Here is a 17,162-nt window from a genome sequence, read left to right as displayed (position 1 = left end):
TGGGGGTTGAACTCGCCAGCAGATTCCAGGCAAGAATGTTCTGGAGGAAGAAGCATGGGAATTCCCAGGCTGCAGCCTGAGTCCCTGCTGGGAGTCAAACACCTGCCCCATACAAGTCCAGCATAGCACTTGGCACGTGGCAAGTACCAAGAAACAGGGATGTGAGGAGGAAGCCATCTGGAGATTTGGGTTCATATTACCCTGGGGGGATTTCCACCTGCTGGCCACTACAAGTGAAGTGAAGAGGTGAAGAGGGCTCCCTCGGCAGGGGTGTCTGGGTGGGTTCCCCGGCTGAGCTGAAAGAAGGAAGTCAGGCTTGCCTGGGCTACCTCCAATCCCCATGGGGCTCTAAGTGGACCATGAGAGGCAACTCCCCCGCCACTGTCCCAGCCGCTCCCACATGCCATGGTTACTGCTGCTTGGAGAAAAGCCATCTGCGCAAAGACATCAGGAGGATACACAATTATCATAAATCTTTCACTCAAGGTGCCTTCCAGTAATTAAACCTCGATTTATCCCCCCATTAATTATCGAGACTGGCTCCACTTAAGTGTGCCTGTAGCCCTCCGCTAAGCTGGATGCTTGTGGGTGGTCCTGTCAGCAGCTGACGATGGGATTGCCCCAGGTGAGGATGGGAGCCCAGTTGACCAAGAGGACTATGGAAAAACTCCAGGCCCTGGAGTTTGTCAGAACAGGTTTGAGTCCTGCCCTACTGTGCCAGCTGTGTGAGCTGGGCCAGCCACCAGCCTCCTTCCACTTTAACAGAGACAAGAGTCCCTTTTCCTCAGGCTGAACCAAGGGCCACTGTGGGCATCCATATCCAGGCACAGGGACAGCCAGCTCCCTGGCTGGGCCGAGAGAGGGCAGGTTACAGTCGGCCATGGCCAGGTGGTCAGGGATGGACAGAGGATTCTCATCTGAGGATCCAGTCCCTGAAAGGGGAAAGGCTGGCCCTGAAGACTAGGGGGTTCCATCAGACTGGGACCAGCGTGGGGTCCCTCCAGAGCCCACTACGGGAGAAGTGGGAGAGAAAAGGTGCCAGTCCAAGAACCTGTTGGCTAGTTCACGGAAGCAGAGAGACGAGGGGACCGCCGAGAGAGTGGAATGAGCTCATGCACCACGGCCCTCTGAGACTCGGGGCAGTTTAAGGTGGGCTGAAGCAGTCAGGCTTGCTTCCTGGAGGAGGTGAGCAGGGATGGGAAGAGAGAGCCAAGTGGAAAACAGAGCCTGGGAGAGTAGCAAACAAAATAGAGACCCCCATCCTGGCTCTGCCACCTCCCCACCTACAGCCCTGAACCCAGCCCCATACCCTGTCTCCTGGGGTCTTTGTCTGAAATAGGGACACTGGAATGTAGCTGCCTTCAGATGCTGTCACAAGGATTAGGCTGGATCATGCCTTGGAGGCCGGCCATCCATTTACGGCGTGAGGCTGTGGGCATCACGCCATGTCCCAGCACAAGCTCCTGTCACCGTCATATCACTGTGATGCAGGTATGAACACGTTCCCCATCTCACAAACAGGGAAACCAAGGCTCAAAGAGATCAACCACTTAGCCACAAGGGAGGGCATGAGTGGGGCTGTTGACAACCTTACTGCCTCTACGAGTTCTGGACGTGTGGCCTGGCCAGGCCCATACAAAATCCAGCAGAAAGGCCACATGCGACATCCGTCTACCTGTGGGATGTCAACATCTGCCCTGCCTGGCCACTTGCCCTGGCCTGGCCTGCTCCTCCATTCATCACAGGTGCAGATAACCCTGGCGGACACTGTTATTCCACAGCCGAGAGCCTCTCCATCAGGACGCAGGCTCAGGCTCTTGATTAATGGAGTAATCAGACTATGGAATCAAAAGGTTAATTGGCAGCTCTGACCTCAATATTCTTCCCAGTGTCTCTCAACCAATCCTCCCTAAGATGGAGCCATCAGCAGAAGGAAAAATTCACTGACCACACTTCAGAGGTGATATTTTATCCCATCAGACACCACATTGCCTTTAATATATCTCAGGTGTCCAATGGGAAAAATTAAATTTTGGTAATAAATGCTGCCTGACCTTGGAGATGGAAATAGCCCCCTTTCCCCACAGACATCAAAGCTGCCTTCTGTGTACTTCACAGACCTCTGGAAGCAGACAGGGCTCAGGTTTGCACAGTGGGCCAGTATGGAGTCCCAGGGCAAGGAAGGTGAACGAGGGGTGCCTCCTCTCTCAGGGGCAAGGCTGCCACCTGCCATTGTCTTGGAGGAGTAGGTGCCACTGCCCTTGCTCTTGGGGGCACACTCTGGGCACCTGCCACTAGCCAGGCACTCACAAGCCACTGCTGCCAGGTGGGTCTACCGCCCTTTGACAGGTAAAAACATGGGGGCTTGGAGTGGACCTTACCCCAATCTGCCTGGTCCAGGGCAGGGGGTCCAGCTTTCAGGTAAGCCCTGCTTAACAGAATGAGTTCAGGAAAGGAAACCTGTGGCTAACCACTTGATTTGGGGCACACAGAAACAATGTTTTAACTTCCCCCATTATTCATGTAGTTCAATTGCTTACACAAACGTGAATGAACAATTTACACAATGGCTTGGATTAAATAAATAAAAGATGGGTTTTCTGCCTTAGAAATGCCATTGCTTTTTGCCAGTTGCTTTCATGTATCCTTTTTCCCAAGTGAGCTGGGAGCTGAGGCTTCTGCTGGGCTGGGTTCTGTGGCCCTGGATGCAGGCCTCTGGGACAAGCCCCTTTCAGGGGCCCTGGAAGCCAAGAGGCCACAGACTTTGGGTCTGTGGTGACCAGCTCTGCAGCCCACCCTACCCCATTTCTGCAACTGAGAAGGTGTTCCTTAGGCCATTCTCAGGCCTGACCTGCTGGTGACAACACGTGGGCAGAGTCAACAGAGTGGCCCAGGTTGCTTGTCAGGGTCTGCTGAAAGCTACAGAGAGCTCCTGGGCCCCCTCTAACTCCATAGCAGACCTCGCCTGCTATGTGCATATCCATGGCCACTCCACTGTGTTGCGGGTGGTGCCACTGATGCTCTGGGACAAAGGTCCTGGGGTACCGGCAGCCCCGTTCTCTGGGGTGTCCCAGCCAAGGGCTCTCCATCCTTCCCCTGCCACCCACCAGGGCCAGCCCTAGACTCAGGTGCACACTCTGTAAGGAGGGAGCTGAGAACCTTCAAACCCTGGCCCAGACTCACCCTCGACCCATCTCTGGCCTTCCCTGCCCTTTGAATCCTGAACTGCAGCCATGCTGACCAGGGGAAATGGCCTTCCCTGGATTCCTCCCTCTTCCTGCACAGCCACCTCCCGGCCCGACAATGTGGCCCCTCCTCATACAGCCACAAGCACTGGCACCTTCTCCGAGGCTCCTGCTGCTGGCTTTCATAGAAACCTGGCACTAGCGGGCTTCCAGCAAGTACGTGGAGAGGGAGGAGTGTGGCAGGCAGGCGGGTGGCATCAGGGAAGCAAGGGTCTGAAGAGAGTGATGTGATCACTTGCCCAGAACCCAGCTCCAGGTATGGGGTGGGTGGCGGCTGTGAGGCTGGGGATGGCATGTCAGAGGGTCATGGCAGGCCTGGACTTCCAAGAAGTGTCATCTGCTCTCAGCCCTCGTATGTGGGCTCAGCCCAGGCCACTGGCGTCTTCAGACTTATCCAGGTGGCCATATGCTAGCTCTGACCTGACACTCCCTCCAGCATCTCAGCCCAACACCTGGCTCCTCGTGGAATCACAGAAGGCAGCTGTGAAAGGTTCTGTGGGAAGGACACAGAATAAAAATAAAATTGCACTCTATTATATAAAGGCTAGCAGGGAACAGAGTAGAGTGGTTTTACTCCTGAGAGCAGAGATGTCAGGATGAAGGAGCATTTATGGGCACAAGTCTCTAGAGAGCAAGTTCACAGCCTGAAATGTGGAGAATGCTTTACACTGGAGGGGCAGGTAGAGCAAGTGAGAGGCAGGCAGACACAGAGACGCAGATAGGGAGAATCGACCAGAAGGAAGAAGCTGCATCCCACAGCCGCCTGCAGCGTGCAGCTTCACTGGTCAGCAGCACCCGGCCGGGCCTCTGTTTCACTCCAAGTGCATGCACTATGGTGATTCCATTTCCTTCTTATCAGTTTTCAGGCGAAAGGGCAGGAGATGGGGGTGGCAGTGATGGAAAGATCTCTTCACTCCTCATCCCCACACTCACTCCCCGAACAGACTGCTCACAGGGAAAGCAGCATCTTCACTTTCGGTCACACCCACAGGCCTGCCGCCCCCACTCTGAGGTGGAGATTCTGGGGTTCAGGCCTTTCAGAAGGAGAAAAAAGGAAACACCTAGCACTTTTCTCTAAACCATTTTTATTCCCCAGAGTGTTAAGAAGCACATGCAGACAAGACAGGTGGCAGAATGCTTTCAAAGATGCAAATTGGCTCTCAGGGGAGCAGCCTGGGGATGATTGTCCACTTCCCTCCTTCCCCGGGGCCTGAGCTGCACCTGAGCCAAGCCAGGCTGACTGGAGGTCCACTCCAGATGGGCTGGATGGAGCACTGGGTGGAGATAGGCCCCTGTCCCTGGGTCTGGGCTCCAGTCTTGCTGCCTATTCTGCAATAGCACCCGCCTGTGAGCTGGCCAGGCCCCTGGTCCTGAGCCCACCTTCGGCAGGGGAAAGAGGCCTCCAGCAACACACAGCTTGTATGCCTTGGCTCCACAATTTCCATCCCGAGACTGCTCAAGGAACGGGCCTCCATTAGTAGGGTCAGCCTGACCCACGTCTCCATTCCAGAATGATTTTAATAAGAACCAAAGCACCTCACTACCATTTACCAAGCACCTATCTGCCGTCCACAGGCACGGTGGTGGTTCTGCTACCCTGTGGGGAACTCTGCCCCTTTCACAGTCAAGGCAGCTAGCGTGGAAAGAGCCCCACAGAGTGAAGACCCCAAACCATACTGCTTCCGTAGGACCTGAGGTCTCCCTGCTTTGGCCACTGAGCTCTGGGCAGCCCTGGTGCAGGGTGGTCAGGTCAGGTGATCTGTTCTCTGGGCTCACTCCTCCGTCTCACCCATGTCCAGGTCCAGTCCTTCCTGAGGGTCCCCAGTCATTTGGACAGAATTCTAAGCTCCACCACCCCCAGGGCCTTTACACATGCCTGTACTATGCTGTCCTTTTCTTAGCTAACTCCTGTACAACCCAGCTTTAAAACCACTTCAGCCTCTTGTTATGTGTTCTCAGTGTGTACTCCATTCGCCTTCACAATATGGATCAACCTGCTAATAGTGTGGCTTTCTTTTTTTTTTTAAAAGATGACCAGTAAGGGGATCTTAACCCTTGATTTGGCATTGTCCGCACCACGCTCTCCCAAGTGAGCTAACCGGCCATCCCTATATAGGGACCCAAACCTGTGGCCTTGGTCTTATCAGCACCACATTCTACCAAGTGAGCCACAGGCTGGCTCTAGAGTGGCTTTCTTAAAAAACCTTTGCTGAATGCTTGTTTCCTCTAGTAGACGATAAGCTCAGTGGAGGCCAGGACCAGGTCTTTGTGTCACTAGTGTGCCTGCAACGCAGGACAAGGCTCAGTGAGGGGTACAGAATGAATAAATAAGTGAAACTGCCATTTCTGCCTAAAACACTGAATTACAACCCCTAGAAAAGCTTTCAAGTCAGTTTAACCAAGAGTAAGCACACATATGGGGGGCTTCCCTTTAGACATTGTGAATGGACCTCTGTGTTTTTATCCTGAACCTCTGTGCTCACCCTTGAACATATATATATTTTAAATGTACATATTGATCCTGGAAAACGTGTTTATCCCTGAACATCCGTGCATATGCTCGTTCCCTCCTGAAATGCTCTGAAACGACAGTGAAGGAGGAAGGAAGGCACACACATGACAGTGAAAGGGAAAGGAGGCAGCAGCAGACAGGAGGCACAGACACCTTTGCAGAAGGTGAAAAGCAGATGGATGAGTGGACACTGACCTGGGAGGGCAGGGACCTCACTCTCTCTGATGTGGAGGGGGGCAAATTCCAACACAGAAAATTAACGTGACCAAGTTAATTTTGGCACAAGGCAGGGATCAGGCACCCTGAGACCCAGCAAGGCATCATCGGGGTCTGAGGGTCTGCACAAGAGGCGTCCACTGTTCCTCCTCGGTGTTCTCCCAGGTGACAGCACGGACCTCCCAGAAAGGAGATATGAGTTCATCTCAGGGATGTTGAGTCAGACAGGCTCAGACATCAGGTTGAGCTGAAGGAAGGAGTGATGTGCCAAACAGAAAACGGGATGAATAAGAGCAGGCATGCCTGGGAAGGCTAAGCACTCGCACCACCACTGCTGGCTCCAGAAGGCGGCACCAGGCTCACACCCACAAAGAAGCGGCGAGAGAGCCCTGTGTGATCCATCCAGCTACTGCCCCCATCTCCAGCTCAGTAGCTTGCTTCCTGAGAAGCTGACCTACAAGGTGTTCACTAGGAATCAATGCCTGCAACAGGAAGGGGTGGGAGCAGGGTCTCTACAGGAATATTGCTAACTACAGTGCAGCCCACACGCCCCATGGACTTGGTGGGAGTTACCAGGAGCTACAGGCTGGCTAGGTCTCACACCCTCCTGCTTGGTCACCAGAGAGGGTGTGACACCAGTGACAGGAGGGCCAACAGCTGGAGGCTTCTCTCACCACACTCCGGGTAGCTGGCAGCAAGTCCTCCCTTGAAGGGGGATCCGGGCAGGGCACCCTCCTCTTGAGGATGCCCAGTCAGATGTTATGTGCCTTCCTCCAAAAGAGAAACAAATAATAAGGAATCACCAGACTGTGGAGGAAACTTCTAACATGAAAAAAAGAAACAAATAGAAAAAAAAAAAAAAAACTTGGAGGAAGAGAAAACATTAAAAACAACAGCAGCAGCAACCAACTTCTAGACCATTGGAAGGAGAGAAAAAATTCTATACCCCACATAGAACAGGATGCTATTAAAAAGAACAATAACTATTGAAAACTTAAAAATACTATCATGGACATGAAACAACTCAATAAGACTAAAAGATAAAGTGGAAGAAACCTCCCAGAGGTGCCCCTCCAAAAAAAAATCAAAGATAGAAAATAGTAAAAAAAAAAAAAAAAAAATGATAAAACAAGAGATTCTGGAAGCCCCAATATCCAACTAACAGGAATTTCACAAAAGGACATTGTAGAACATAGGAAAGAGGAACTTATCAGTGAGATCATACAAGAAAGACATCCAGAACTAAAGGATGTGTATTTCCAGGTTGAACAGGTTTCACTGAACGCCTAGCAGAGCACTAGGACACTCAGAACATGATGCACAAGGAGAAAAAGCTAACGCCTCCAGAGGGAAAATAAAAAATCCCCAAAGACTGGGGAATCCAAGTGGGGTTGTGATTCTCAGTAACAACACTCAGAGACAGATCAATGAAGAATGCCTGCATAATTCTGCAGGAACAGAGCCCCTGTCTAGAATGGGACACTCCCTCCAGGTGCCAGTCGAGTCTGGGGCAGACAATCTCACCTCAGTGTGAGGTGCCAAGAGCCTACACAACCCCAATCAGAGCAGGATCAATTCTGAGCCTGGAGATGGGGCCCCAAGAAGACATGGCCAAGAAAAAGAAATCCAGGGCAGAGCTGATGGATGCCTGCTTTGTCTTGCAGTACTGAGAGGAGCCTGAGGGCTCCACCAGAGAGTTTCAGAAGGAATCAGACATGTTGGCATGGAAAACTGAGCAAATGGAAGAGTGAGGTACACAGTAAGTCTGGGACCCCCACCCCCAAATATCAGATAGGAAAGAGAACCAATGTGACTATAGGACACCAGGTATGTCAGGTGTAAAATATACCTACAAAGTCACAGTACTGCAAATATTCCACATTGATTCAACCAAAATTGTGACATAGTCATATAGAGAGTGAGGGGACAGGAAGTGTGAGTGTGCATGCCTGTCCATGTTGGTATAAGAAAACTAAAGCTTTGCTTCTGCTGAAGAGCCAATGGCAGTACGGCACACTCACTTAGACACAGGAAGGGGAATACAGAAGAAAGGGGTGTGGGGGAGCAGAGAAGGGGACACCACATGCTTTCTGGTAAGTCTGTGGCAGCACTTGATTTTTTACTATGTATATACTTATGAGAAAAAAAATCTAAACATAATTGGGAGCAACCCACACCCCAGTGGAGCTAGGGAGGAAAAACCAGCAAGAGGAGCTTCCTTATGGCCTAAGGAAGAAAAAACCTTGGAATCAAGGCAGGCAGGAAGCAGGCCCTGCTACTGCTCACTCAGGCCCATTCTTGCTGTGGCCAAGGAAGGTCCAATGGTTACAGGAGCAGCTCACAGCCCCTCCATCCTCCTCACACCCCATCCTTCCTACCCCCTGCCCCCAACCTTGCGCAGATGCCACAGTGAGAGAAACTGGAGAGGGGTAAGGACCAGCCCAAGTCACGGCAGCACAGAGGGAAAAGCAACTTGGAGCTGGCCGAGGACCAAGGCCTGCCATGGCTGACCCATCCAAAGCTGGCAGTCCCAGCTCCTGCAGCAACTCTGCTTAGGAACTGGAAGCAGCTTTGAAATTTTCCTTTGGGGACTCAGGACAGAGCCATTTTTCTTTCTGAAAAGTGAACAAAATACACTTAACCAATTCCAGGCTTTTTGGGCTTTAAAAAGCCCACAAAAAAGACCTAATATTTCACCATTAAAAAGAGTAGCCCTGTAAGCCCAGGCTGAGTCAGGCAGCTGTTTCTAAACTTGGCATCTGCCTGGCCTCACTGATGATGCCAAGTGGCCAAAAAGAAGGGTGTGCGTCTTGGCTCCACCAAACCTGGCTGTGTGTTTTTGGATACCTTATCTCGTCTTTCCAACCTCCTTTTTCTCATCTGTACAGTGGGGGCAACAGCACCTGCCTAACTGGATCAGTAAGACAATGTAGGTCGAAACCCTCTTAGAAATAATATTCTATTCTCAATAAAACATCTCATATTATCAACAACTGCTTAGCCACACATGGATGTGAAAGTGATTAATGTGAAATCTGAGCAGCATGCCTTAGCCCAGGTGTGTAAGGAAGGGGCAGTGCTGTCCAGGCAACATGATAAACCAAGTGTGTCCTGGATTCAGACTTCCAGAGACACAGGGTGCTTGCCGCCCCAGGCTCCGGCAGAGCTGGGGTGTGGATGGTGGTGGGTGTACTGTGTATGCTACTGCGGGGCCCAGTGTGGCCCACCAGCTCTCAGGATGAGGCACAGCAGAGTCACCTCTGCAGGGGTGAGATGAACATTCTCAGCTGACCTGGGCTACAAGACAAGAAGTTCATCTACACGTGGTCATGAAAATCTCAGCAGCTATGGGCCCAGGCTGGCTCTCCTGGGCACGATAAGTTAGAAGGACAGGGTTCTGGGGTGACAGGCCTCCCCAACTCTGTCTCAGCACTGCTCCAGTTGAAACCGGGGCCAGCTGCTTACCTCCCAGAACCCCAGGAACGTGTCCTCCAGCAGCTTCCTGAGAAGCAATGTGCAAGAGGGGATGTGATCTTAAATGCTGCATCTGAAAACATCTTTACTCCACCTTCATGACTGTTGATAGTCTGGCTAGATACAAAAATACAGGCTGTAAATATGTTTCCTTCTATTTTGAAGGCATTGCTCTCTTGTCTCAAGTTTTCAGTGTTGCTGCAGAGAAATCCAAAACCATTCTGATTTTTGATTATCTGAGAGTGACTGGTTTTCACTCCCTGGAAGTATGTAGAATAGTCTCCTTGTTCTCAATATTATAAAACTTCACCAAAATGTTCCTGGCTATGGGTCTATTTTCATTCATCTCTTCTCCTATGTTCTCCTTATACAGTCTGATTTCCACAAGTGTCTACGCTCTATCTGTCTGTCTGTCTCTCTCATCAGAGGTCCCCTGGTGTCAGCTGATTGAGCATCTGCTCATGTGGAGGGTGGGGCACTCAAAGCTGAGCAGAAGCTCTGAGCACACAGTAGTGCTGTCACCTATACAATGCTCTGTGGGGTGGTCTTGCTGGGCCATTTCTTGGGAAACTGCCAATGACGGCATCTTGAGATTTTTCTTTTGGGGCTGGTCTGACTGGTCACAAACAATTTGCACGGTCTTTGTGGAAGCAGGAACACAGACCAGGAAGGAAAATGTCCCAGACTTAGGTCAGTAGGACCTGCCTCTGCAAGTGCCTGGTGCAAGCTGGTAGCCTTGGGGTGGTAATGTTCAGGCTGATGCAGACGCTTCCACATCAAGTCCAAGCCTGATCCCAGATGAGAGAGGGCTGAGAATCCGTACCTTACCCCCATGCTGTAGAGACAGGAAGCTGGTCTGAGGTGCTTCCTTGAGGTCTGGGGAGCAGGAGCTGGAGATGGGCTGGGCCTGAAGTGTCCCCCACAGCAAATGCTCCTGGACCTCTAGTGGCCCTGGGAGGTGCTGGTCCTGCTCAGGTCCAAAGCTAAGCCAAGCTTCCAGGGCTGAATTATTCATGTCTTGCTAACTTCTAAACTATTTCAGTTTTTACATTTTTAAATATTAATAATTAGCATCAAATATTTATGCAATTTTATTAGTAACTGTGGGAGCCAGGCGCTGCAGTGGCTGTGACTGTGAGGTTTGCACCCTGGTTCTGGCTGGCTACCTGGAGATAGAGTGGGAGGGAGGGGACACACCTACGGGCTGGGCTGATGCCCCTGGACTGGCCTTCTGCAGGTGCAACCCTCTGGGACACCATGCAGTGAGGCAGAGCTGCTGTCCTGATGTGGCACAGAGCATCCTGCCTGGCTCCTCTCAGAGGCGCATCCAAATCCAGGAGACAAGCCTGAGCAGTTGGCAGGTGTGAGATCCGCACATGCCTGTGCCAGCTAGGACAACTCTGATCCTCTCTCTCCCAGCCTCCCCCTCCTTGCACAGTGCTAGGTAAGGAGGCTTTCCCAGACATGGGCAAGTACCATGGTCCCAAGTGCTGGCTTCAGCAACAGGTGGATGGGATACCACCATGAACCAGCCCGGGCCTTCTGCTGCTGTGAGGGGATGGGGTCGCTTCAACGCTGCTGGTGTCAGAGGGCCTGAGACTCAGTCTCTTATCACAAGCCTGTGTTCCCCTGCTGGGCCGGAAATTGCACGTTTTACACCAAAGAGGAGACACTTACCCTGGAATTACATGCAGATGAGCAGCTCATGTGCCCACCGCCCGGCTGCCTGGCAGACACCCGCTCTTGGTAAGCTCTGTGCGGCTTTCAAACAGGGGCATCTCTGTGTGATTAACGACTCACTCCAGCAAGCAGCTTGTCACCTTGCACAAAAATGATTTGAAAAGACACCAGCAATTACAGCCCACCAGATTACGGGGTGGGAGAGTCCTGGGGTGACAAGCAGTGCTGATATCATATTTTCAGGAAGATGCCCATCCCCACCACCGAGAGCAGAGAGGAGGCGGAGCTTCAGAGGACAGCCCCATAGTGCCAGACCCCACAGCCCCAGCTGAGCCTTGGCAAAAGGAGGGACAGCAGCCCCAGGGTCTGCAGATCCTTTGGACAACCCTGTGCAGGAGGGATGTTGTACCACTAGATGGGTATGAAGACAGGCCCAGACATCAGGAACTGGCTCACAACCCCTACCCCGGGAGTGGAAGTGTCCACATTCAAGTCAGGTCTACAGGGTGAGCTGGGTCATAGTGACTGTTGGACATAACAAATGCCACCTCGGTAACACCAGGTGAGGGGCCACCTGAAAACACCTGCCAGGTGCCAGGTGTTTCCTGCCCACGAAAGGCAAGAGGCACCATATTCTCCTGCAGCTCCTTCCCTGGATGTCTGAGGCCCTCGGTCACCAAGTTACACGTGCTCCTCAGTGGCACAGGTCAAGTCGGCACTCCCTGCAATGAATGCATCAGAACTACCAGAGCCTCTAAGCTCATAAGTCCTGTGCAGTTGAATCCCAGAGGGAAGGTTGGACCAACTCCTCTCTAGGACTCCCCCGAGATGCTCTGAGACCTTTCTGCCAAGCAGCTCTCCAGGAGTTCAGGGACTGAAAGGAAACAACTGTAGGACTTCTTTTTCAGAGCAGCTCTGAGGGGACAGTAGCTCTGGGGAAGGCCATCCCTCATCTAGGATGACAAAAGGAGTCTCAGGACCTAGAGAGATGACACAGCCCAGGCTTGGGGTGAAGGATGCATTCACCAGCCATAGGGAGAACAGAGTTCTCACACTACCCAGCACTCACCACCCCCAAGTGGCAGGAGCCCCAGAACTGACTTCAGTGTTGTCCTCAAACCCCAGGGGTCTCTGTAAAGCTGAAGCAAAGGCAAGGCTCAAGGAGGTCACGTCAGGGTCCCGGCAAATCCCAAACAGCAGCAGATGCCCATGCATCCACACTCAGTCAGGTGAGGTGTGTGTTGTCACCATCCCCACCCAGAGGCTACGGCCTGTGGTGCAGGCTCAGAGAGGGTGTGTGGTTTACCCAAGGCTGCCCAGCCACAGGGAAGTCCACAAGGAGTCCTCTCATCCATTCCTGCTACCATTGGGCTGGGCAGAAGACTGGAAACCTGCTTCTAGAAACACGTATTAGAACTTCTGGGGGGAGTGGGGTAGAGCCAGGGAGGGTCCTCAGTATCCACAAAGCCCAATCCCTCTAAATCCCACAGGTTCCGTGTAGACCCAGGACACACGTCGACACCCAAAACGCCCCTGGACACACATGAGCACACACACAGTAGAGCACACATGCATGCACACACCCCACCAGAAACACTCCAGAGGAGAGAAGTACACAGCAGCTACATCCTATCACAGAGCACCCAGGATGTAAACCGGAGAGCACAGCTACTTAACCCAAGTGTCGGGAAGCTTCCTTCCACAAACACGCCCAGCAGGTGGCCTATCAGAGCTGACTGGGGCCGAGGCAGTGGTCTGCAGCCCCCTGGGCAGGATGGAAGCTGTGATGGAACCTCCGGGCAGAGGCAGTGAGGTCCTGGGAGTCATGTCACATTTGCCAGCTCAGAGATGTGTTTGTGTGAGGCTGGAGATCTCTCAATCCATTCTGTATGTTGTATGTATTATTAATTTCTGACAGTGGGCTTACAGAAACCTAATTCCCTGGAAGGGGAGCTCCCTTTGAGAAGAGGGAAGCCTTTCAGAGCTCATCTTTTATTGACTGAGTCGTTTTCGAGTCAATCTGTCTGCTTTTGGCAAGACAAGAGTTTTAAATCTTCTCTCTCTTTTGCTCCTTTTTGAGATGTGGCAGTCTATTAAAATCTGCTAAATGTATGCAGCAAGGTTTTGGATTCAAAATGTAATGAATTCTTCAGATAGCAGAAGATTAAGAAAGAGGACGAATTGCTTCAGCAATTGGAACAGCCCAGAAATAAGACTCTGGAAGAAAGGAGAGGCTGAGGAGCAGGGTGGGGGAGGGGCAGCAAGAGTGAACCCTGGAGGGACAGAGAAGACTCTTCTGGCTTGCTCCAAGCAGAGCAAGATAGAGAGGATACAGAGTCAGGCCCCAGGAGAGCATGAGGGGACAGAGGAGTCCCCAGGGGTGAGGAGTGATCAGTTAGCTGAGGAACTTGCAGCTGTGTACACGTCCAGACTGGAGAACAGAAGAAGGCAGCTGTCCATATGGAGGCTCTCTGAGGTGCCAAACGCTTCACCTCCAAGGAAAAACAGCAAGAAGGCCCTCCTGCTCCCCGCTGGCCTGCAGACACAGCCCTGGTGTCACAGGGGTCTACACGGGGTCAGCAGTCTAGGCCCTCACAGGGCACTCTGGCTCTGGGGCCAGTGGGAGGTGGGGAGACCCTTGGCTAATTATAACACAAATGAGCCTGTTTCATAATTGACAGCTGCTCAGTGAGGCAGGCAGAGCAGGCCCCATGACAGCCTTTACTGAGGATGAAGCTGAGGCTCAGAGAGAGGAAATGACTCGTCGAAGTACACACAGCCAGAGCACGACAGAGCCAGGGCTGGAGTCTAGGTCATCTGGATTCTGCTACGTGGAGCAGGAAGGAGGCTCCCCTGATGGCTAGTGCCACACAAACCCATGACTGTCCCATCAGAGACTTCTGATGAAAATGCCACCAATGTGGCTGTGCCCACTCCTCCCACTTCCAGTCTCTGCTTAGGTCTCACCTTTTTTTTTTTTTTTTTTTTTAAAAAAAAAGATGACGAGTAAGGGGATCTCAACCCTTGGCTTAGTGTTGTCAGCACCACGCCCAGCCAGTGAGCAAACCGGCCATCCCTATATAGGATCCGAACCTGTGGCCTTGGTGTTATCAGCACCGCACTCTCCCGAGTGAGCCACGGGCTGGCCCTAGGTCTCACCTCTTCAAGGAGGCCACCAGCCCACTCCAAAGCGACCATGCATCATGCCCTCTTGGACATTACAGCAGAGTGAGGAAAGGGAGGAGACAAGCACTTCTGGGGTGTCGTGCCCAGGGCTGGTAGCCCACCTGGTGTTGCCTGTGTGGGTCTCCTCCTCCTCCCCATAGCAGGCCCTCCTCTGCCTGCCTTCAGGGCCCGCAGCCTATACTCCGTCACTGGGTGGTCTAGCTGCTCTCAGTTCTATGACCGTGGCTTTGCCTGCCTCTTCCCAGCCCTCACCGGGCACCTTGCCTGGCTGGCTTGGAGCAGTAGGACAGCAGCCGCTGCTTGTTCTCCCTTGAGGCCTAAGGCCTGTGAAAGTCAGAGAGAGGAGATGATCATTCCAACTGATGGACAGACAAGAAACCCAGACAGACAAACAGGTGGTGCCTAAGTGAAGGGGACTGAGATAGGAGATTTTCCTGAAGGATCCGGTGGGTCCAATGCAATCACAAGGGTCTTGTGAGTGAAAAGGGAGGCAGGCAAGTTGACGAGACATGAAGATGCTGCAGTGTGGGCTCTCTGAGGACAGAGGATGGGGCCCTAAGCCCAGGCATGCAGTGGCCTTTGGAAGCTGGAGAAGGCAGGAAACAGACTCTTCCTGGAGTCTCTAGGAGGAACCAGCCCTGCTAACACCTTGACTTTAGCCCAGTGACACTTCTGACCTCCAGCACTGTGAAATATAAATAAAGGTTGTCTCAAGCCACTACGTTTGTGGTGATTTGTTACAGCAGCTACAGGAAACTAGTATGTCTGACATGTTGTCTAAGGATAACAGAACTGGGGCGAAACCCAGGCCTCTGGATTCGTAGAGCTGAGCTGTTCCTATCAGGTCCCCACAGCAACATTTACTGAGGCCTCCTGTGAGCAGCCCTAGTGCCAGGGGCTTCAGAACCACCACTCAGATATTTATTCACTCAATGAATACGTGCTGAGAGTAAACTATGTGCCTGGCTTTGCTCCAGGCTCTGAGGATATAGCGTAGACAGATATAAACCCCTGACCTAATGGAAGCTACATTCCAATGAAAGCAAACTGATAAAAATAAGTAAACCAGGTAGTACTTCCGAACGTGGAAGTGCTACAGAGGAAAAAGCAGAGGAAGGGACAGGATGTCAGGGCAGGGAGAAGGGCTGCAGTTCAAACAGACCTCACTGAGAAGGTGACATCTGAGCAGACCTGGGAGAAGTGACAGAATGAGCCACATGCTGCCTAGGACAGAATGCTGCAGAGAGAGAAAACGACACACATGCAAAGGTCCCAGGGCAGGAGAGTGCTTGGACTGTTTAAGAAAAAGCAAGGAAGACCTTGGCAAGCCAATTCATATATGAAATGCAAACAACCTAAAAATAAGAAGGCTGGAGGACTCATGTTGTCTGGCTCCAAGTCTTACAATAAGAAAGGTATTAATTATCCGTACTACATGGTATTGGTGTGAAGACAAGCAAATAGATCAATGGAGGAAAAGAATAGAGAACCAAGGAACAGAACAGACAACCAAGACCAAAACTTATACCATCAATTGATTTTCAAAACTGAAGTAAAAGCAAATCAATGGGGGAAAGGCAAGTTTCTTCAACAAATGGTGCTAGAGCAACTATGTATCTAAATGGAGACAAATGAGACTTGGCTCCTTATTAAATGTACAAAAATCAACTGGATAAGGATCACAGTCAAGACCTAGAAGCTTCTGGGAAAAAAGAGAAGATTGCAACACTGGGTAAGCAAAGATTTCTTGGGACAAAGTACTAACCATAAAAGGAAAAACTGATAAATTAGACTTCATCAAAATTAAAAACTTTGCTCATCAAAAGAAGGCATTAAGAAAATGATTAGAGGGCTGGCCCGGTGGTGCACTCGGTACAGTGCGGCGCTTGGGAGCGCAGCGGCGCTCCCGCCGAGGGTTTGGATCCCATATAGAGACCGGTCCGCTCACTGGTTGAGTGCGGTGCGGGCGTGACACTGGGGGTTGCGATCCCGTTGCCGGTTGTGGTGCAGGAGCGACACTGAGGGTTGCGATCCCGTTACCGGTCATGAAAAAAGACAAAAAGGAAAAAAAAAAAAAAAAGAAAATGATTAGAAGACAAACAATCCAATTAAAAAATGGGCAAAGATTTAAGTAGACATCTCACTGGAGAAGATATATGAATGGCTAATAAGCAACCAAAATGTGCTCAACATCACTAATCATTAGGGAAACGCAACCATAAGAAGATACCTCTTTGCACCCATTAGAAAGGCTATAACCAAAAAGACAGATAATGACAGATATTAGGAGGGACATGCAGCATCGAACCCTCATGTGGGAAATGTAAAATGGTGCAGCCTCTTCGGAAAACAATTAGGCAGTTTCTAATTAAACATAAATTTAAAAAGTTAAACAGAAATTTACCATAGAACTCAGAAATTCCACTCTGCCCCAAGAAAAAAGAAAACACATGCCATGCAAAGACTTGTATTCGAATGTTTATAGCAGCATTATTCATAATAGGCAAAAAGTGGAAACAACCCAAATGTCCATCAACTGATGGATGGAACAATAAAATGTGGTCCACCCATTAAATAGAATATTATTTGGCAATGCAAAGAAGTGAGCACTGGTACATGCAACAACATGGAAGAAACTTGAAAACATTATGCTCAGTGAAAGAAGCCAGACACAAAGGCCGGCCCTATACTGTAAGATTCCACTTACATGAAATGCCCAGAAAAGGCAAATCAACAGAGACTAAAGATTAGTGATTGCCTGGGGCTGTGAGTGGAAACAGAGACTGACTGCAAATGGGCATGAGGGATGCTTCTAGGACGATGGAAATGTTCTAAATTAAGATTGCAGG

The 17,162-nt window shown here is 51.1% G+C and overlaps 1 protein-coding gene across 1 annotated transcript in view; it reads right to left on the bottom strand.

Moving 5' to 3' along the window:
* The window catches only part of LOC103588751 (mitotic spindle assembly checkpoint protein MAD1-like), a 402,917-nt gene that overhangs the window by 85,649 nt on the left and 300,106 nt on the right, over nucleotides 1-17,162 (bottom strand). The window lies entirely within an intron of this gene.

This window comes from Galeopterus variegatus, unplaced genomic scaffold, assembly GCF_000696425.1.
Source record: "Galeopterus variegatus unplaced genomic scaffold, G_variegatus-3.0.2 Scaffold613, whole genome shotgun sequence".
NCBI lineage: Eukaryota > Metazoa > Chordata > Mammalia > Dermoptera > Cynocephalidae > Galeopterus > Galeopterus variegatus.
The sequence above is the reverse complement of the archived record's forward strand: the minus strand, read 5'-3'. Positions and strand labels throughout refer to the sequence as shown.